The 21,896-nt window shown below is 40.7% G+C and overlaps 1 protein-coding gene and 2 long non-coding RNA genes across 8 annotated transcripts in view; 1 reads left to right on the top strand and 2 right to left on the bottom strand.

Moving 5' to 3' along the window:
* OGDH (oxoglutarate dehydrogenase) overlaps positions 1-8,213 on the bottom strand; it is a 72,907-nt gene extending 64,694 nt beyond the window's left edge. For all 4 annotated transcript variants that reach the window (XM_072965279.1, XM_072965281.1, XM_072965278.1 and 1 more), the window contains exon 1: positions 8,134-8,213. The gene's annotated coding sequence lies outside the window, so the exon portion shown is untranslated. The remainder of the gene's footprint in view (positions 1-8,133) is intronic.
* LOC140697470 (uncharacterized) lies at positions 8,027-20,057 on the top strand. 2 transcript variants are annotated; one of them, XR_012074611.1, is made up of 3 exons: positions 8,027-8,676; positions 11,955-12,017; positions 19,876-20,057. It is a non-coding gene; the product is annotated as an uncharacterized lncRNA (long non-coding RNA). The 2 variants fall into 2 exon arrangements; XR_012074610.1 differs by lacking the exon at positions 19,876-20,057 and adding an exon at positions 14,346-14,700.
* LOC116281351 (uncharacterized) lies at positions 8,808-21,853 on the bottom strand. 2 transcript variants are annotated; one of them, XR_012074612.1, is made up of 4 exons: positions 21,722-21,853; positions 19,787-19,908; positions 17,665-17,741; positions 8,808-8,965 (listed from the first exon to the last, which is right to left on the bottom strand). It is a non-coding gene; the product is annotated as an uncharacterized lncRNA (long non-coding RNA). The 2 variants fall into 2 exon arrangements; XR_012074613.1 differs by lacking the exon at positions 8,808-8,965 and adding an exon at positions 14,815-15,807.
* Positions 21,854-21,896: the final 43 nt, after the last annotated feature.

The following is a 21,896-nucleotide window of genomic DNA, read 5'->3' as shown; positions in this document are numbered from 1 at the left end:
GGTGTGAGAGTGTGTTCTAACTTCATTGATTTACATGTGGCTGTCCAGTCTTTCCAGCACCACTTGCTGAAGAGACTGTCTTTTCTCCATTGTATATTCTTGCCTCCTTTGTTGAAGATTAATCGACCATAGGTGTGTGGGGGTTTATTTCTGGGCTCTCTATTCTGTTCCATTGATCCACATCTCAGGACATAAGTCTCTGAGGGAAAAGCACACGCATCATTAAATGATTAGCTGTGTGTGCTGTTGTTTTTTTTTTTTTAAAGAACAACTCATCTTGAAAGTCCCCCCCACCCCAGATTCATTAAGATTCTTATACTGAATCAAGAAGACAATGCTTGCTACATACCTATGGTTTTTATTCCATTATTCTAGTTCTAGCAGTGGTACAAAGATAGCACAAATTTCAGTTTTCTCTTCCTGGCTGAGAACCTCACAGAATTCAGCATCTTCCACTTGTGACGCCTCATCAAACATACGCTGAGGGATAGGGAGGTAGTGAGGATTACTTTTAAACTGCGAAGGAATTTTGCCATTATCAGAAAAGAAATGATGGGTTAAGCCTGTAGGGCAAGTCAGGCAGACTGATTATTTGCTGTATGAGCCTTAAAAATGTCACTTGATCTGTCCAGTTTCCTTTGCCATAAAGTGAAGGGTGTGATCACTTCGGCTCCCTCATAATGTTTCTTGTAGTTATAATACATCATGAAAGAACTCTGTACCCTTTAAAAGCATTTCTATAACTAAAAATTACAAGTTACCAGTTAAAAAAAAAACCCACTAACAATATCTCTTAAAAAGCTGAAGTTCCCACGGTAAAGCTAAACAGAAGTAAATTTGGAGTGGGGAGCTGATCAGATCACTGGGAGGGCCTTCTACTTCTGAAGTGAGAACCCCACACAAGTTTCAGTGCATGAGTCTGAAGACTGACCTGTCTTTGCCCCAGAATGGCACTGTTGTCACCAGAGGTGCGCTGACTGTCGTGGTTTCTGGTGTATGTATGCAGGCACTCTTTAAAGGTACTGCTTAAAGTAGAAATTATTAAATTTTTAGGGACAGCAAGGCCACCTGTCAAAATCTGTTAAAAACTTTAAAAGCACATATATACAGGACATCTGTTTCCCACTAAATGCAGCAAAAACATGAGATGATACATTTACAAGAGACGAAAACATGTGACTTTGAGAGGTAGAGACCTGGAGACAGACTGGGAAGGGACACTGGGGCCCAAAAAGACACAGCACTGAGTTCTTAGTTTTCTTTTTGTGTCATGTAACCCACAATAGGTGCTGAAGAAGCTGGCAATCCAGAAACACCAACTAATGTAGACCAAAAAAGCAGCCACAAAAGGCTGCTCTCTCTGGCCAGAGGACCAGGAATGGGGCAGCCCAGCAAGACAGAATATTTATACACAATAACCGCTCTACTGCAACCAACCCCACAGAAAACACTGTGGCCCACCCTGACTCTACCTGGTAGTGTAAGATGAGATCGGGGCTTCTATCCCCACCAGGTTACACTGCGCCCCCTCCCCAACAATGTTAGTGGAGGTCAGCAGGGAGCCTGGATTCCACTTCCACCCAGCAGTAACAAGGCAGCACCCTCCATTCCCAGCCAGGGTGGAGTCACAACGGTCTAATGGGGAAGTTACACCCACACAGCAGTAACAGGGAATCCCTTCCTACAGATACCAAGAAGGTAAGGTGGGGGGCCTCCACCCCCATACCTCCACCCCTCCAGGCGGAACCTCCTACCCACCCCAGCAGTGTCAGAGGAAGCCTATTCTGTTGTGCTCACCAACACCAAGATAACACAAATGTTAGAATTATCGGGCAAAGATTTTTAAATAGCCATCATCAAAATGCTTCCACAAGCAACTATGAACATGCTTGAAACAAATGAAAAATAGAAAATCTCAGCAAAGAAATAAGATATAAATAAGAATCAAATAGAAATTTCAGAACTGAAAACTACAATAACCAAAATTTAAAAACTTGATCAATGGGTTAAACTCGGGGACAAAAGAAACAGTGAACATGAAGACATGAATATGGCACAAATGGAATTACCCAGTCTGAACAAGAGAAAATAGACTGGGGGCAAAAAAAAAAAAGAACAGGGCCTCAGGAACATGTGGAATTATAACAAAAGATCTAATGCTGAAATATAAATGTCATCAGAATCTCAGGAGGAACAGAAAGAGGAAGGGGTTGAAAAAGTGCTCAAAGAAATAATGGCTGAAAACTTCCTAAATTTGACAAAAGACATAAACCTACAGATTCAAGAAGCTGAGAGAACCCCAAACAATAAACCCAAAGAAATCCACTCCAAGACACATCACAAGCTTTTGACAAACAACTGAATAGCATATTTCTCACCAGAAACCACGGAGGCCAGGAGAAAGCAGCACATTTTTCAGCTGCTGAAGGAAAATAACAGTCAGTCCAGAACCCTGTATCTTGCAAAACTATTCTTCAGGAAGAAAAAGGGAATAAAGACATTCTTAGATGAAAAAAAACTTTAAAAACTTGCTGCCAGAGGATTTACCTTAAATAAATGGCTAAAGGAAATCCTCTAAACAGAAAGTAAATGAAAAAGAAGGAATCTTTCAGTATTGTGAAGAAAGAAAGAACAATGGAAAGACAGTATATAGGTGAATATAATTTTATTTTCCTCTTGAATCTTCTAAATGATGTGTGATGTATGAAGCAAATATTACAACATCTCATGTGGTTCTAATAATGTGCATGTGGAGGAAATATTTAAGACAATTTTAAGTGGGGTAGGGTAAAGTGATGTAAATGGAGATATGGTTTCTACACTTCACTCAAACAGATAAAATAATGATAACAGCAGACTATGATAAATTATGTAAATATAATGTAATACCTAAACAACCACTAAAAAAAGCTATACAAACAGATATACTCAAAAACACTGCATATAAATAAAAGAGAATTTTAAAATGTGTTCCAGTAACCCACAAGAAGTCAATAAAAAAGCAGACAAACAAAAAACAAGAGAAAATAATAAAGTGGAAGACATAAGTCTTAATGTATTAATAAATACATTAAATGTAAATGATCTAAATACATCAATTAGAAGACAGAAATTGGCAGAATGGATAAAACAACAGGATCCAGTTATATGCTTGTCTACAAGAAACTCACTTCAAATGTAACAATATAGAAAGGTTGAAAGTGAAAGAATGAAAAATTATATACCATGCAAACATTAATCAGAGGAAAGGAGGAGGACTACATTATCAGATAAAGTAGACATCAGAGAAAAGAAAATTATCAGATACAGGGAGGGATATTAATGATAACAGGTCAATCCACCAAGAATATATAGCAATCCTAAATGTGTATGCACCAAACAACATAACTGCAAAATATGTGAATCAAGTTAATAAAAGTGAAAGGAGAAAAAGACAAACCTAAAATTATAGCTGAAAACTTCAACCCTCTTCTTTCAGCAAGAGATAGAACAGCTAGACATGAGATCAGCAAACATATAGAGAAACTCAGCAAAAGTACAAAACTACAACTCACCCAATTTGAAGTAACTATTTAAAAAGTTTAATGTGTAACTTTAAAGCTCCTGAAAAGTAACTTCCAGGCCCTGATGATTTCACTGGGGAATCCTACCAAATGTTTAAAGATTAATTAACTCCAATTCTACATAATCTCTTCCAGAAAAAAATATAAGGAGAGGACATTTACCAGTTCGTTTTATGAAGCTACTATTTCCCTGAAACGAAACTCAGACAAAGATTAAAAAAAAAAAAAAAGCTTTAAACTCATATTCTTCATGAATTCAGATATGGAAAAGAAAAAAAAAACCTTAACAAAATACAGCACATAGAATTAAGGAACATGTAAACACAATTATATACCATGTGATTGGGTTTCTTCCAGGGATGTAAGGCTAGTTCAGTATTTTAAAAAATGTAAATCTATCATACTGACAGGCTAGAGAGAGAAAAAAAATCACATGATCATACCAATAGATGCAGATAAAGTACTTGAGAAAATTCAACATCCACCCATGATACAAACTCTCAGAAAACTAGGAAGAGGGGGGAACTTCAACTTGATATAGCGCAACCACAAAAGCTTACAGCTAAAAAAAAAAAAAAAAAGCCTACAGCTAACACACAATGGTGAAGACTGAATGCTTCTTTTTAAAACTGAGAGCAATGCAAGAATGTCCACTCTTATCCCTACTATTCAACATAGTACCGACAGTTGTAGCCAGTGCAATAAGGCAGGAAAAGCAACTAGAAGGCATATAGATCAGAGAGTAAGAAATAACACTACCATTTGCAGATGTCATGATTGTCTATGCACCAAATCTCAAGGAATCTACAAAAACACTCATAGAACTAATGAGTGAATTCAACAGGGTCACAAGATACAAGATAAATACACAAAAGCAACATATTATCAATGGACGTGTGAAAACCAAAATTAAAAAAAAAAAAAGAAATACTTAGTGTAAGTCTAACAAAACATGTGCAGGACTTGTGTGCCAAAGAGTAAAAAATGCTGACGAAAGAAATGAAAAACCAAATGGAGAGACGTACCTTGTTCATGGTAGTAAAGATGTCATCTCCAAATTGATAGACGACTTCAACACAATTCCTATCAAAATCCCAGTAAGACTTTGTAGAGGTAGGTTAAGACTATTCTAAAATTTATATGGGAAGACAAAGGAACAAAATCAGCTGAAATAATTTTGAAAAAGAAAAATAAAGTAGGAAGAGTTAGTCTACCTAATTTCAAGATTTATTATATAGCTGCAGGAAATCAAGAGTGTATGATATTGATGGTGAGATGGACAAAAAGACCAATGGAACAGAACAGAGAACTCTAAAACAGATTCACACAAGCACAAGCAACTGATTTTGGACCAAAATGCAAAACTATTCAATGGTGGAAGAACGGGTGTTTTCAACAAATGCTGCTGGCTGGATATGCATGGGCAAAAGAAAGAAAGGGAGGGAGGGAGGGAGGAAGGGAAAGAAAAGAACCACTTAAGCTAGACTTCACACCTTATACAGAAATCAACTCTAAATGGACTGTAGATTGAAATGTACAACACAAAACTATAAAACTTTTAGAACAGAACACAAGAGAAAACCTTCAGGAACTAGAGCTAGGCAAAGAGTGCTTGACACTAAAAGCACAACCCATAAAAAACCAAAATTCGTAAACTGGACTTCATCAAACTTAAAAACTTTTGCTCTGCAAAAGATCCTTTTAAGAAGATGAAAAGACAAGCTACAGACAGGAGAAAACATCTGCAAACCATATATCCAACAAAGGACTAGAATGCGTAAGAAATTCTCAAAACAAAACATTTAAAAAGAAAAAGCAAACTATCTAATTACATAATGGCCAAAAGATATGAATAGGCATTTCACTGAAGAGGATAAACAGATGGCAAATGAACACATGAAAAGACATTCAATTATCACTAGCCATCAGGGAAATGCAAATTAAAACCACGAGACATCACTACACATCTACTAGAATGGCTAAAATTAAAAAAAAAGAAAAAGTAACCACCAAATGGTGGCAAGGATATGGAGAAACTGGGTCACAAATACATTATTGGTGGTACTGCAAAATGGTACAGTCACTCTGTAAAACAGTTTGTCTATTTCTGAAAAAAACTAAACATGTATCCACCGTATGACCCAGTGATTACACTCTGGGGCATTTACCCTAGAGAAATGAAAACTTATGTTCACATCAGAACCTGTATATAAATGTTTATAACATCTTAATAGCCAAAGAACGGAAATAACCCAGATGTCCTTCCATGGGTAAAGGGTTAAATCAACTGTAGTACATTCATAGCCTGGAGGCATAAAAAAGAAACAAACTACTGATACAGGCAACAACCTGCCTGTATTTTCAGAGAATTACGCTTAGTGAAAAAAGCCAATCCCAAAAGGTTATATACTGTATGATTCTTCTTATGCATCATTCTTGATATCTGAAAATCATAGAAATGGAAAACAGATTAGCAGTTGCCAGGAGTGAGGAGTTGGATGGAAGTGAGTGTGGCCACAAAAGGCAACAGGAGGGACCCTTGAGGTGATGGAAATGTTCTGTATCTTGACTGTTATCAATGTCGATATCTGCTTGTGATGTAGTACTTCGGTTTATGCAAAATGTTATCATTTGAGGAAACTGGGTAAAGGAACACTGGGATCTCTTTGTACCATTTGTTACAACTGCACATAATAGATGTGAATGTACAATTTCTCAAAACTATACAATTCTCAAAATAAATTTCTCAATAACTGTACAATTATCCCAAAATAAAACCAGCTAAAAATTTGAAAGGAGATGGCACAGTACTTTTTTCAAGTGGGCAGTAAGGAGATCGATTAAAAGCAGATCTGATATACATATACATATATGTAAGATATACATATAATAAACAGTAAATATTTGGTATTTAATAAACTGCATTCAAACTTAAATAAAATCAACAAAATTTATATATTTCTGAAATTAAAATAAGTTTTAAAAACTAACTGAATTTTGGTGATGGTTGCATACTGTGAATATGCTACAAACCACTGAACTGTATACTTTAAAAGAGTGAATTGTATGATACATTAATTGTATCTCAATAAAGCTGGTAAGGGAAAAAAGTACTCGAAATGTAAGTGCTCTCAAAAAAATAATCAGGGTACTCTGATCTTTCTCCGATTTTCCAAGATCTAGTCCTTAGCTAACATGCAAAGCTAGAACAGTATTACATATTATCACACAGTGCAGATCTTAAACACACACACACACACACACAACCTGTGGTTTGACTGTTGCATCTCTTGCCACAGTACAAACAAGGCTTCATCCCAGGCCACTCTTCCTAAAGCTGCTCAGAGCAGTGTATATGGAAGTGGGCCTCGAGTCCCTGCTTCCAAGCACAGGACTACAGAACAAGACAGAGAAACCCGAAGACAGAGCTCACATCTCAGGTGTGAGTCATCTGGGAGAAGGGCAGACAGCAGGTTCTTCTTTACTCAGTCTCGCCATCAGTTTTTCTACACAACTTACACTTACGTCAGGTAGCTTTGTTAAAGGCAAAAGGTGTTCCTCGAGGAAATGCACTTCATTCTCAACCTGGGCTGTCAAACTCCTGGAAGGAGTATGGTGGAATACTGAGTACAATAGGTTACTGACATGTAATCTACTCATCAAGGGTGTCACCTCAAAAAGTGCAGAGAGGATGGGTACGGTAGGTACTGAGTACAGAGGGATACTGAGTCTTTGGGTACTGAGTACGGTAGGGTGCTGCAGCGTAATCCACCCACCAAGGGCGTCACCCCAAGGAGCACAGAGAAAATGGGTATGGTGGGGTGCTGAGTACAGTGGGTACTGCGGTGTAATCTGCTCAGCAAGGGCTCACCCCAAGAGTGCAGGGAGGAGGATAAGGTGGGGTTCTGAGTACTGAGTACGGTGTGGTACTGCGGGGTAATCTGCCCCTCAAGGACGTCAACCTAAGGAACACAGGGGAGGTTAATACGACGGGGTACTGAAGACAGGCGAGTAATCCTTTCCTCAAGGGTTCACCCCAGGAGCATAGGGACAGCCCGGACAGAAGCCGACCCGCGTTGTCCGTGCTCTGGGAAGGGAGCGCTGCACACAACCCTCAGCCACTTTGCCAGGGGGCACGCCACCCTTCCATCCGTCCGGGCAAGCAGAGGACACCGCCTGGCGACTCCCACGTGATACCTCCTCGACCTTGGGGGTCACCCCAGTGGCGGCGCCCGTTCCCTCACATCCGCCGCGCGGCCCGCCCCGCGCCCGCTACAGCCAATGGTGCGCCCCTCCGCAACCCGCGCGACCTCCGCGCGCGTCCGCAGCCGCCAATCTCCGCCCGCCAGGCGGCGCTGGCCGCACCATTGGCTGCCACGCCCGTCTGTCAGACCCCGTCCCACCCACCTCCCCCCGTCAGCCCTGCTCCATCCAGCTTCACTCCCTGTCACCACGGCGCTGGCGACAACGAGGGCGCGGCAGCCTTGCCCCCTGCCGCGACCCCCGCCTCCTGCCCGATCGGCTTAGAGCCTCCTAAACCCGGCCAGGCCCGGCGGCAGCTCGCGCCTACCTGTCTCCGGCTCAGCTCCACCCGAATGAGGCGCCGACACCCCACTCCGGGGCACCAAACTCTCGGCCCCGCCCCGGCGTGTGGCGTCAGCACGCCGCCCCGCCCTGGGAGGAGAGGGACCGCCCCAGCCTCGTGAGCGGAGAGCATGACGTCACAGAGTCGCGCCAGCGTCGCCCTTGGCGCGCCCTTCGGACAGAGTTGGCGGCCTCTAGGCTGCGGCGGAGCGATTTACCTTGGCGCGTCCAGACCTGCTTTCCTGCAGGGTTTGAAAAGGGTGCTGCGCATTACCTACTAGTGTCTCCTGCAGTGCGCTGTCAGGACCCCGCTGGTGGATTGCTGAGTTGACCTGGTCTGTGCCCACAGACAAAGGAACCTTGGTCAGCAGTGCGTGCTTGGAACGCCGCCGGCATTGGGCGGGCAGAGTGAGAACCTGGAGGTCCTGGCTGACAACAAGGGTTTCCCAAAGTGGAGAAGATCGCTGTGGAACACAGGGTCCTTCACTTGGTGCATGGACAGTGTATCGTGCCATTTCTTCAAATGCAGGTGGTCATCTGCTTTAAGACGTCATTTTACTTACTGCTAAGAGCGCAGTTACTAGTCTCGATCGTAAGATGCAGCCGTATTTCAAAATGTGAAAAAAAAAAACAAAAACAAACCCACCTCAGAACTGATGAAATACGGTAAACTGTAGTCAATCATATCCTGAGAAAGGCCTTGCAGTTCTTTAATCTTCACTACAGCAAGGAGAAAGCTTCATTTCATGCTGATGTGTCCTTAACTCCTCTTTTTCTTCTTTCCCTTTTTGATAGAGATCAAACCTTAGGCTCAAAACCTGGTGAGCAATAATATAGATAAATCGTAAACTGCTTTGTCTTTCCGATTTTTGACAGTTCATCTTTGATATTTATGGCAAGTGATACTGGTTTTCCGACTTACAGTAATGAAAAAATTTTCTTTTGTAGTAACATTGTCCATTTAAAGACTACATTAACCAGGTATTAGTATGGAAAGGTAGCATCCAGAAGACTGACATCAGGGAAACGCTGTTCCACACTGTCTTCTGTGTGTTTTTTGCCAAGAACTTGGAGACAAGGGCTGTGTCAGGTGGCATAGCAGAGGATACTGGGGTGACAAAGGGCAGCAATCTGATCACAGAGATCTGATCATGAAAGTTCCAAAGAGGACACAAGTGTCTGAATCTGGGCCTGAAATTCAGACTGAGGATTTTGCCACCTGTTCACAGCTGTGATTCAGACTTAGAGCAATTTCTAAATTTCTAAAGTTTAGAAAAAGGCAAAGTAGGAGGCTTTTTTTTTCTTTGTTGTTTTTTAAGTAGGAAATATAAGTGTTTTTAAGAACAAAGTTGGGCTGATAATGTGGGATAAGGATCTGGAGACGGCTAAGAAATGAAGGAACCAAGGCACAAACAGTATTTTTTTCTTTCTTTTTTTTTTATTGTGGTAAAAAGTATATAAGAAAAAAGTGGTCATTTTCACCATTTTAAAGGACAATTTTGTGGCATTAATCACATTCACAATGTTGTGTAACCATAACCACTATCTTACCAGTCCAAACAAAAACTCTAGCCGTCCCATTTCCCTCCTCTCTTCCTTCTCCCTTAGTAACCTCTATTATACTTTGCCTCTGTAAGTTTGATTATTCTAGCTACCTCATATAAGTGAAACCATACAGTATTTATCTGTCCTTTTATGCCTCACTTATTTCACTTAGCATAATGTTTTCAAAGTTCATACATGTTGTAGCATGTGTCAGAATTTCCTTCCTTTTCGTGGCTGAATGTTTGGTATGGATGTACTGCATCTTGCCTATTCATTTAGGATGTTAAGTTGTTTCCTGCTTTTAGCTTTTGTAACTAGTGCTACTGTTACCAAACCAAACTTGGGTCCACTCGCCCAACACACAGCAAAATCAATCCACTGACACCGGATTGTGGTGAAAGAAAGTACAGCATTTATTGCAAGGTCAAGCAAGGAGAATGGGCAGCTCATGCTCAAAAGACTGGAACTCCCCATGGCTTTCAGGGAAGGGTTTTTAAAGGCAACATTAGGGGTGAGGGTTGCAGGGTGCCTGATCACCTTGTGGACATTCTTCTGATTGGTTGGTGGTGAGGCAACTGGGTGGTATTTCGGGAATCAACAACATCAGCCTTCTCCTTCCAACTACTCTAGGGTCTATGTGCTTGTGGTCAGCATGCAGTTAACTTCTTCCACCTAGTGGAGGTTTTACTGTCTATAAAACAACTCAAGGATGTTGTTCAGAATATTATCTATAGCCCTTGAGGAGGAACTAAAGGTCCTTAACTTTGTTTTATGACTAAACTATTATTATTTTGTCTTGCTTGATTGTTTTCCTTTGTTTCAGCATTTTCTCACTTGTTTGATTACATTTGCTCTTTGGAACCTGAGGAAGGCCTAGGAGGCTAAAGTTTTTTTTTTTTTTTTTTTTTACAGATAAGAGGCAGGGGACACTGGGATTTGTCCCTAGGAAGGTCCCACAGGGTCCTGCTTGGTTTCACTATAGTGACCATTGGCTTACAAGTATCTGTTGAGTAGTAGTTTACAATTTGTGTATTTCCTAGGAGTGGAAGTGGTGGGTCATACGGTAATTCTATGTCTAGCTTTCTGAGGAAGTGCTAAACTGTTTTCTACTGTGGCCACACCATTTTACATTCCTGCCAGCAATGCCCAAGTGTTTCAATTTCTCCACATCCTCTTCAGTACTTCTTTTCTTTTTAAAATTTTATTATCATCATCTTAGTGTGTGTGACGTGATCTCGTTGTCTTGATTTGCATTTCCCTAATGACTAATGATGTCAAGCATATTTTCATGTGCTTATTGGCCATTTGTATATCTTTGGAAAAAAGTCTATTCAAGCCCTTTGCCCTTTTTTGAATTAGGTTTTTTTTTTTTTGTCTCACTGTTGAGTTGGAGGAGTTCTTTCTATATTAATCCTTTATCAGATATATGATTTGCAGATATTTTCTCCCATTCCATAGGATTTTTTTTCACTTTCTTTATAATGTTCTTTAATGAACAAAAGTTTAAAATTTTGAAGTCCATTTTATCCATGTTTGTTGTTATTGTTGCTTAGTGTGTTGCTGTCTGTCATAGCCAAGAATCCATTGCTAAATCTAAGCTCATGAAGATTTACCTTTATGTTTCTAAGAGTTTTATGGTTTTAGCTTTTATATGTAGGTTGTTTATCGATTTTGAGTCCATTTTTGTATATGATGTGCAGTTGGAGTCCAACTTCATTTTTTTTGCATGTGGAACACCAGTTGTCCCTGTACTATCTGTTGAAGAAATGATTCTTTCCCCACTGAATGGATTTAACACTCTTTTTGAAAATCAGTGGGCCAGATACATTGGGGTTATTTCTGTATTCTCAATTCTATTCCATTGGTCTATATGCTATCTTTATGCCAGTACCACCCTGTTTTGATTACTCTAACTTTGTGGTAAGTTTTAAAATCTAGAAGTGTGATTTCTCCAACTTTGTTCTTTTTCAAGATTGTTTTGGCTATTCAAGACCCCTTGCAGCTCCATATAAATTTAAGGATTGACTTTTCCACTCCTGCAAAAATGGCTGTTGGAATTTTGATAGGGATTGTATTTAATCTCTTTGGGTAATATTGACATTGAAGCTAAGGGTAACTATCAGTTAGATCCATTAAACTTGTAACCTGCCTTCACTGACCAAGCTTGCTTTAATTGTTGCTACAAAAAGAAAAAAACAACTGCATGTCCTCCAAGCATCACATAGTCTAAATAATAAGATGTTTGTCCAAATTGTTTTTCAGGAACTTGGAGTCAGCTATGTTCAGTTTGAGCTCGAGCCAGTTAAGACTGGCCAAGGCCACCAAGTGAGTATATATTTAATGACTTTTTGACATCAGAGGGCCAAAAATTCCACCCTCAGAACATGCTAACAGTACCATTTTTTGCACATGTGTCCCATGAAGAAGCTTAGTTGTACTTCTGCAGAAAAATGATTTGTCCCACTTTCTTCTCATTTCCAACTACCTTTCTCTGTGCTCTCCATGCCTCAACTTTATCCCATAAGTATCTTGAGCCCCTCACCTTCAGAGAGGTGGATTTGAGATTTATTCCCCCATCTCCTCACTTGGCTGTCTTGTGAATAAACCCTTATTCTGCTGCAAACCTCCAGGTCTCAGCGTTTGCCTTGCTGTGTATTGAGCAAACAAACCTAGTTCAGTTCGGTAACAACATCTTAGCAATAGCAAGTCTTCCAGTCCATGAACATGGGATGTCTTTCTATTTATTTGTGTCTTCTTTAATTTCTTTCAGCAATGTTTTCAGTTTTCAGTGTACAAGTCTTTTACGTTGATTAAATTATTCTTAATTTTTTGGATGAATTTGTAAGTAGAATTGCTCTCTTCATTTCTTTTACTGATTGTTCATTACTGGTGTATTGATTTGTGTGTATTGATATTGTGCCCTGGAACTTCACTGAATTCATTTATTAGCTCCAGTAGCTTTCTTTTGGATTCTTTGGGATTTTTTCCATATCTAGGACTGTGTCATCTGTAAATAGAGATAGTGTTTCTTCCTTTCCAGTTTAGATGCTTTCTGTTCCTTTTTCTAGAATATCCAGTACAATCTTGAATAGCCATGGTGAAAGTAGACATCCTTATCTTATTCCTGATCTTAGGAATAAAAGAGCTCTCAGTCTTTCATCATTACGTATGATGTGAGATTTTCACAGATGTCCTTTATCATGTTGAGGAAGTTCCTTTCTATTTCTAGGTTTTGTTTTTTTTTTTTGGTGGAGGGACTCTTAATCTTCTATTTTATTTTCTTTAAATACAAGTCACTCTCCACTGAAATGATTTCATGACCCACAAATGGGACAAAACTGTCTGAAAAACACTGTGCTAAGTAAGGGCTTCTTCTTTCACACAAAAAGCCTGCTTACTGGTTGGAAACAGTGACCCAGAGCATCTTCCAATTGCTGGATCTACCCATGTTTCCCACGTATCTGCAGGGGCTTCAGAGAGCCTTGTGATGCTTTCTGATTAGGCATTGGGCTTCAAGGCTCCCTTCCCACCATTTCAGCCCTTAGGACTATCCTCCTCATCCTGACCTGTCCCACAGCACTTCTCAAGATGAAGTCAAGGAGCACACACTTCCTTCGGCAAGTTTGGAGAGGCCACTGTTCCCTTGTGTCTAGGGGAAGGAGTCAGTCTTGGTTTCTTCGGTTTCTTGGCTTGAGGCAGAAATGCAGGCTGGTGTTTGAGGGCCATGCTGTGAGAAAAGCCAAGGATCCGCCCAAGAAGAGATGCACGTCGAAGGAGCTGGGAGAACTCTGTTCCTAGTTTTGAGTGTTTTTTTGGTGATGAAACAGTGTTGGATTTTGCTCGGTGCCTTTTCTGCATCAACTGAGGTAATCATGTGTTTTCCCCTTCATTCTATCAATATGATATATTACATTGATTGATTTTCTTGTGTTGACCCACGCTTGCATTAATGGGATAAATCCCATTTGATCATGATGTATAATCGTCTTAATATGCTTTTGGATTTGGTTTGCTAGTATTTAGTTGAGGATTTTTGCCTCAGTTTTAATAAGGGATGTTGGACTGATTTTCTTTTCTTGTGATATCTTTGCCTGGCTTTAGTATCAGTATAATGCTGGCCTCATAGAATGAGTTAGAAGTGTTCCCTTCCCTTCAATGTGTTGGAAGAGTTTAAGTAGGAATGCTGTTCATTCTTCTTTAAATGTTTGGTAGAATTCACCAGGTAAGTCCATTCTTGGACTCTTCCTTATTGTGTCACTTTAGGTAATTTGTGTGTTTCTAGAAATTTGTCCATTTCATTTAATTTTTCTCATTTGTTGGTGTGCAACTGCTCAGAGTATTCTCTTCTTTTTATTTCTGTTAGGTTAGTAGTAATGTCTCTAATATCTGATTTTTAGTGATTTATGTCTTCTTTTTTTTGTCAGTCTAGCTAAAGTTTTCTTAATTTTGTCGATCTTTTCAAATAATCAACTTTTAATTTCCATTGACTCTACTGTTTTTCTGTGCTCTGTTTTATTTCTCTCCACTTTAATCTGTATTTCCTTCCTTCTGCTACCTTTGGGTATAGTTTGCTCTCTCTCTTTTTTCCTTTTTTTAGTTCCTCAAAGGGTCAATTTAGGTTATTGATTTGATCTTTCTTTCTTTTTAATGCAGACTTTTACAACTATAAATTTCCCTCTGAGGACTACCTTCACTGCACCCGATGGCTTTTGCTTGTATGCTTTTTCATCGACATATACATTCCTCATTCATTTAACAAATATTTATGCCAGTTTGGTTCTGGGTGCTGGGGATACAGAAATGAACACAACAGACAGGCAGGATCTGTACTGTCACGGTGCTGACATTTTAGGCTAAACCAAAAAGATACAACTGATGATTTGAAATCCATAAAACAAGGTGCTATGATAAAGAATGGTGGTGGGGTTGAGGAGGGTATAGCTTAGCGCATGAGGTCCTGGGTTCACTCGCAGTACCTCCATTAAAATAAACAAATAAATAAACCCAATTACCTCCGTCCCACAAATTTTTTTTAAAAACCAGGTCAAGAATGGCGGTAGCACTGCTTTTGTTTTCAAAATGTATTTTATTAAATAGGTAACATATTCTCATGGTTCAGAAATCAAAGATATTGATAGATCTAGTTTGCAAAGTCTCTTTTGCACCCCTGTTAACATCTGCCTCATTATCTGCTAGTCTGCTGACCCCTTCCCTGCAAGGGGTAACTCTTTATTTGTTGAATCATGGAGCAATCACATATTCCAGGGTGAGAACAGAGGTGGAGGGAATTCAGGGGCTTGGAGAGGGACCATTTACCAACTAGGACAGAAGTATTTTTGTATTTTAACCAGCACAACCAAACTGGTGTATATTGGCTGAATATTCATGCTACCTATAAGTAACCACTTATAATCTTATATATTCTTCCAGCATTTTTCATGTAAATACAAATTCCAAAGATAGCTTACTATGTACTCTCTTCTGCATCTTGCTTTTTTTAACATAGCAGTATATCCCGGAAATCTTTCTGTATCAGCTCATAAAGCATGTCATAATTTTTTTTTCCAGTTACATAATTGCATAGAATGGTTTTGGTGGGGGTAGCTCATCTTTGTTCCATGTTGGTATTGACTAGGGCAGTTCCTCTGGGACTGAAGGATCCAAAATGGCTTCATCCTGTTAACTCATGGCTCAGTCTGCTGGGCTGGACCTTGTATCAGCTGGGTTCCAAGAGAGTGAAAATGGAAGCCATCAGGCCTCTTAAGCCCCAGGCGCCAGAGCCATACAGTTTTCTTCCACTGCGTTGAATTGGTCAGCGCAAGTCACAGGTCCAGAATGAGATTCCAGTGGAGGGGAAATGGATTCCACCCCGAGTGGGAAGAGCAGCATGTGGATACGGGGATGGGAGGGATTGCTGGCACTGGGTCCAGTCAGGGTTCACATGTCTTATTTGGTATTACGCATCTTTAGTTTCTTAAAATCCCCCATTTCGCCCACATTTTTTTTTTCCTTTTCTTGACTTTAGTTTTTGAAAGATTGAAGCCAATTGTTTCACATTCTGGATTTGCCTTATTATTTCCTGACGATGGCTTCAAACTTCTGAATTTTCTGTAAACTGCAAGATGTACGAAAGACCTGATTTAAATTAAACCTTACAAAAATATTTTTTACCCGTTGATTACCCTTATGTTTTACAATGATTATCTTTTGCCTGAACAGAATCCTTTAAAAGTCTAAGTCCGATTAAGTCATTTGTCACTCAAAAATCCCCTAAGGGGTTCTCATTTATTTGCGGAAGTCCTTAAAATGCTCTAAAAGCCCTACCAAATCCTCCCACTCCCATCTATGACCTCATTTCCTCCTACTGTCCCCCTCCGTCTCTTCTTCTGCCACGCTGGCCTCTTTGCCCTTCCTCAACTCACCACACATCAGCCTTGGGGCTCTCACTGTTTCCTCGGGTATGCCATGTGACCTGCCCTTTAAGGGCCTCTCTCACTTGATACCTTCTTGGTGAGCCTTCCTTGGCCACTCTATTGTACCCCATCCCACATCTGACCAAGGCACGCCCTATATTAGTTTCCTCCGGCTGCCAGAACCAATTACCACAAACGTGGTGGATGAAAGTAAGAGAAACGTATTGTATCACAATTAGAGAGTGCAGAATTCTGAAATCAAGGTGTCGGCTGGGCCGTGTTCCCTCCAGAGGCTCCAAGAGAGATTTCATTGCTTGTCTCTTCCAGTTTCTGGTGGCTCCAGGCATTCCTTGGCTTGTGGCTACATTGCTTCAGTGCCTGCCTCTGTGATCATGGCCACCTCCTTTTCTCTGTGTGGCTATCCCTGTCTCTTTTTTTAAGTGTACAGTTGAGTGGCATAAAGTACATTACAGATCTCCAGAACTTTTCCATGGTACAGATCTGAAACTCTTTTCCCCCATCCCCAGCCCCTTGTAACCACCATTCTACTTTCTCTTTCTCTGAGTTTCACTACTCTAGATACATGATATAAATGGAGTCATATAGTATGTGTCCTTTGTGACAGGCTTATTTCATTTAGCATAATGTCCTCAAGGTTCAACTATGTTGTAGGATATTGCAGAATTTCCTTTTGAAGGCTGAGTAATATTCCATAGTACATGTCTATCACATTTTGTTTATCCTTTGTCTATTTATCCACCGATGGACATTTAGGTTGCTTCTACCTCTTGGCTATTGTGAATAATGCTATGAGTAAGAATGTGCAGATATCTTTTCAAGAGCCTACTTTCAGTTCTTTTAGAGATCTACCCAGAAGTGGGATTGCTGGAACATACAGCAATTCTATTTTTAATTTTTTGAGGAAACTCCATGCTATTTTCCACAGTGATTGCACCATTTTACATTTCCACCAACAGTTCATAAAGATTCCACTTGTTATTTTCTTGTCTTTTTTTTTTTTTTTAAATAGTAGCCATCCTAATGGGTATGAGGTATCCTTTGTGTCTCTTATCAATGACACCTGTCATTGGATTTAGGGCCCACATAGATAATTCAGGATTATCTCATCAAGATCCTTAAGTACATTTGCAAAGACCCTTTCTCCAAGTAAGGTCACATTCAAAGCTTCCAGAGACTCAAACATTGAGGTGTCTTTTGGGGGGACCACAATTCAACCCAGTATACTTTCTTTTTCTCCTTGATACTTATCTCCATCTGACTTGCTATATCTTTACTTATAATTTATCTTCTTTACTGACAGACAATGATCAAAATAAATCCACAAGGACAAGTATTTTTGTCTGTTTTTTTTCACCATTGTGCTCCCAGGGTTTAGAACAGTGTCTGGCATAAATGGCAGCTCAGCAGATACTGGTTGAATGAATGAATGAATGAAAGGGCAGCTGGCCTAGGTAAATGTTGGCAGAAATCCCCCCACACACGCTCCAGCTGCCTTAACCTTTGAGGGGAAAAGATTTTGGGCCTGGGGACTAGATTACCTGAGGCAAGCTTCTTCCTGTGGGGAATGCAGTCTCTTTAAGATTACCCATCGATTAGGCCAACTTTCAGGGTTCTCCTTAAGAAAAACATAAATTAGAAAAAAAATTAGAAATACAAATACCATTTCTTGCTAAAGTGAATTAGGATTCCTTGGATAAATGACTGATTTTGTGTCTAGGCCAGGAAATGTACAAAATGGAAAGCAAGGAAGCCCCTAAAGACCACTGGGATTGTGTGAAAAAGGCATAGAGAGACAATGTTTTCTGAGACAACTTGAGCAAAAAAGGGTAATGATTTTAATGGATTAAAACACATTTTGTTTTCACTGTAAATCCTTCCTGGCTCTGGATTTAACTCCGTTTGAAGGGTAGTCATTCCAAGGACAGAGAAACATGTTAAATGACACATGAAATAACAATCAACCAAATCCAAAATGTGGAAAAATCTTTTGGTCAAATGCTCCAGTTGCTTCAATAAGTAAATGGCGCCATCATCATCATCATCATCATCATCATCATCATCATCATCATTAACAACAAAAGGGGAAGGGGACAGGCTCGCAGACACAGTAAACAGTCTTATGGTTACTGGGGGAAAGGGGGTGGGAAGGGATAAATTTGGGAGCTTGAGATTTGCAAGTGTTAGCCACTATATATAAAAATAGATTTAAAAAAATTTCTGTATAGCACAGGGAACTATATTCAATATCTTGTAATAACCTTTAATGAAAAAGAATATGAAGATGAATATATGTATGTATATGCATGACTGGGACATTGTGCTGTACACCAGAAATTGACACATTGTAACTGACTGCACTTCAATTTAAAACCAAAAAAATGGGAGAAGGGAAGGGGAATGGTTAATACAGTAGTCCCCCTTATCGATGGATTTGTTTTCCCACAGTTAACTGCAGTCTGAAAAGATTAAATGGAAAATTCCAGATATAAACAATTCATAAGTTTTAAATTGCTCACCATCCTGAGTAGCGTGACGAAATCTTGCTCTGTTCTGCCCGGGATCTGAATCATCTTTGTCCAACGGATCCCACCCGTTAACTCATTTATTAGCCCTCTTGGTTATCAGATTGGCTGTCCCTGTATCACAGTGCTTTGTGTTCAAGTAACCTTTATTTTACTTAATAATGGCCCCCAAAGTGCAAGAGTAGAGATGCTGGCAATTCAGATACGCCAAGGAGAAGCCACGAAGTGCTTCCACCAAGTGAAAAGGTGAAAGGTCTTAATGAGAATAGACAAAAATCATATGCTGGCGTTACTAAGATCTACTTTAAGGACGAATCTTCTATCTGTGAAATTGCAAAGAAGGAAAAAGAAATTCATGCTGGCTTTGCTGTTGAACCTCGAAACTGCAAAAGTTATGGCCACACTGTGCTTAGTTAAAATGGAAAAGGCATTAAATTTGTACAAGATATTTTGAGGGACCATATTCACATAACTCTTATTACAGTGTATTGTTATAATTGTTCTATTTTATTATTGTTAATTTCTCACTGTGCTTAATTTAAAAGTTAAACTTTATTATATGTATTTATAGAAAAAACATAGTATATATAGAGTTTGGTACTATCTGAGGTTTCAGGCATTCATTGAGGGTCTTGGAATGTATCCTTTTGGAAAAGGGGGGGCTACTATATATCAAAAGAGGTTTAGGAGATATATCAATGAATGCAGTAAGGAGACCTTGTTTTGACCTGATTAAACAATTTAAGGTTTTCTTGAGATGGGGTAGAGGGGAATTGGACATATACTAAGTATTAATATTATTAAATAATTATTTTTCATTGTGTTGGGTGTGATAATGGTATTTTTAACAGTCCTTATCTGTTAGAGACACACTGAATTATTTGTAGGTGAAATGATACGATGTCCAGGGTGTCTTTAACATACTTAAGGAAAAAAAAATGCAGTGATAAATGAAATTAAGGAAGGCAAAATACGGATTGTTGTTGAAGCTCGTTGATAAGTATATGAACATTCATTTTAACTATTCTACTTTTATGTGTGTTTGGAAATTCTCTTCATAAAAAATTAAAAACAAAGTTTCAACTTTTCTTTGTTCTAGTTCCATGCCCAGTAAGAAACTTTCTGGTTCGGTTTTCACCTTCTTCTGTTCCAAAAAAAGGGGTGCTGTAACTAGGAGATGTAAACATGTCTCATGGCCCTCCTCATACTTTTCCTCAATTTTCTTAGCCCAGATCTTCAGTCTCATGTTGCACCAGTTTGCTGAAAAAAAAGGAGGGAGGAGAAGGATGCAGAGAACCCTGGAGAAGGGAGGAACTGGCAACCGCAAAACAGTCACTTGAACAGAAGACTGTCCCCCACTGGATTTGGATGAGATCACAAGCTATCCACATGACTGACTGTTGAACGTGGCCAGATTGTGCCTTGTTGTTCATTCCATTCGAGAAAAGTTGAGCCAAACGCTAATATTTAAATATCAAATTTCACACCACAACCCAAGTTTCCAGCTTTTTAAAAAGAGATCTTAAAAGAGGCTTTTGGTCCTCACCATAGAATTGCTGCTGCTCAGGGAGGCTCGCCTTGCAAAACTCTTTTTAATGCCACAAGGATGCCTTGGTTCAACCCCACTTCTTACAGGATAAATAGCAGCATACACAGCACGAAGCGTGCTAAGATAACGGTGCCCTGGAGCCCAACCTCCAATACCTCTCCCCTGTTAGCACACCCTGGGTGACTTCATCTGTGGATACTTCAGTGAGTACCCCTAGCAGGGGAGTGTCAGAAAACAACCAGTCCAACACTGTCATCAACGGGTTTCTTTGTGTTTAGCAGAGCAAGAACTGGGCCCCCGCTTGCACTTGTCACAGGCCCGCTGGAGCCACGAGGGCAGGTTTCGTTCCGTTCCACATCTCTCTGCACTCTTGAGACCCAAATCACTGCAGGTTGAGAAGACCTGCAGCCCAAGAGACTGCACGTCCCAAATCTTCACCCAGGGAACAGTGAGCAGTCTGACAAGTTGAGAGAGAACAATGAGGGCTGGAGTATACACACCGAGGCGCCGCCAAGTCTCGCCCTTTTGGAGCGGAGTCTAGTGACAACTGGAGGGTGTCTCGCATGGTCCCTCCTCCCACACCTCTCACTTTGAAAGCAGCTCTTTTGCCCCTTTCCTGTTTGCCCATTTCTGTTCCCCTCTAACCTCGAAAGAACCTAATTATAGGAATGCTATCACTAAGCAATTTAACATAACTCCTGACTTAACGCTCTCCTGAATGCACACCATGTCTAGCCTAACCTGTTCTTTTCCTTGATTAAAAAAAGAATGAAAAATTAAGTAGTTACAGAATGACTAGCTTTCTACCCTCAGCAGCCTCTTAGCAATCCTGTAGGCAGATCATGTGGTCAAGATAACATCTGAAAAGAGTCAGCCAGTCTGTACGCAATGGAGAGTGATGCAGAACCCAGCCTCCTGCCTTGATGACTCAGAGATTGTTGCCCACTACCCCCTTCTCTTTAAAACCTGTGGCTGAGGAGAATCTTGGGAGTTGGTCTCTGGACCTGAGCCCACCTTCTCTGCAGACTACTGGCTTTTCTGATTAAAGCGCTTTTCTGTTCTATTGACACTGGCCTCTCAATCACTGGGTTTTGAGCAACGCAGTGGAACCTGAGTTCATTAACAACATGGAGCCCAACCTCCAATACCCTCTCCCCTGTTAGCACACCCTGGGTGACTTCATCTGTGGATACTTCAGTGAGTACCCCTAGCAGGGGAGTGTCAGAAAACAACCAGTCCAACACCGTCATCAAATGCAACAAACCTGACAAACTCAAAATCAGAAACACCTAAGCCTGTTGGAACCCTCACTGGCTCATAATGTTTCCCAACGACCGGCCTGGCCCCTCATCCAGGAAAAGCCTCCTCCCTGGGGTCACAGCCCCTGCAGCCAGGGTGGGCAGCTCCTCCAGGCGGCGCCAGAGCGCCTGACGCTCCTGCACCCCAAAAGGGCTCTCACACCAGCACCTGCCCGGCCAGGTGCTCGGGAAGGTTCTGTCGGTGCCTGGACTTCGCCTTTCCCACCTTGCGTGTACCAATTCTTCCAGATCCGGAAGTCCAGGCACCACAGGCCCGCGAAACCCGCCGCTGCGGGACGCACGCCCTGTTGCGGGCTAGCACAACTCTCCGCGAAGGGCAAGAAGCAGGGGCCGAACGTATCTGCGCACGCGTACCCTCCGCTCGGCGGTGCTGCGTTTAC

The sequence above is a fragment of the Vicugna pacos genome, chromosome 7 (assembly GCF_048564905.1).
Source record: "Vicugna pacos chromosome 7, VicPac4, whole genome shotgun sequence".
In the NCBI taxonomy this organism is placed as follows: Eukaryota; Metazoa; Chordata; class Mammalia; order Artiodactyla; family Camelidae; genus Vicugna; species Vicugna pacos.
The sequence above is the reverse complement of the archived record's forward strand: the minus strand, read 5'-3'. Positions and strand labels throughout refer to the sequence as shown.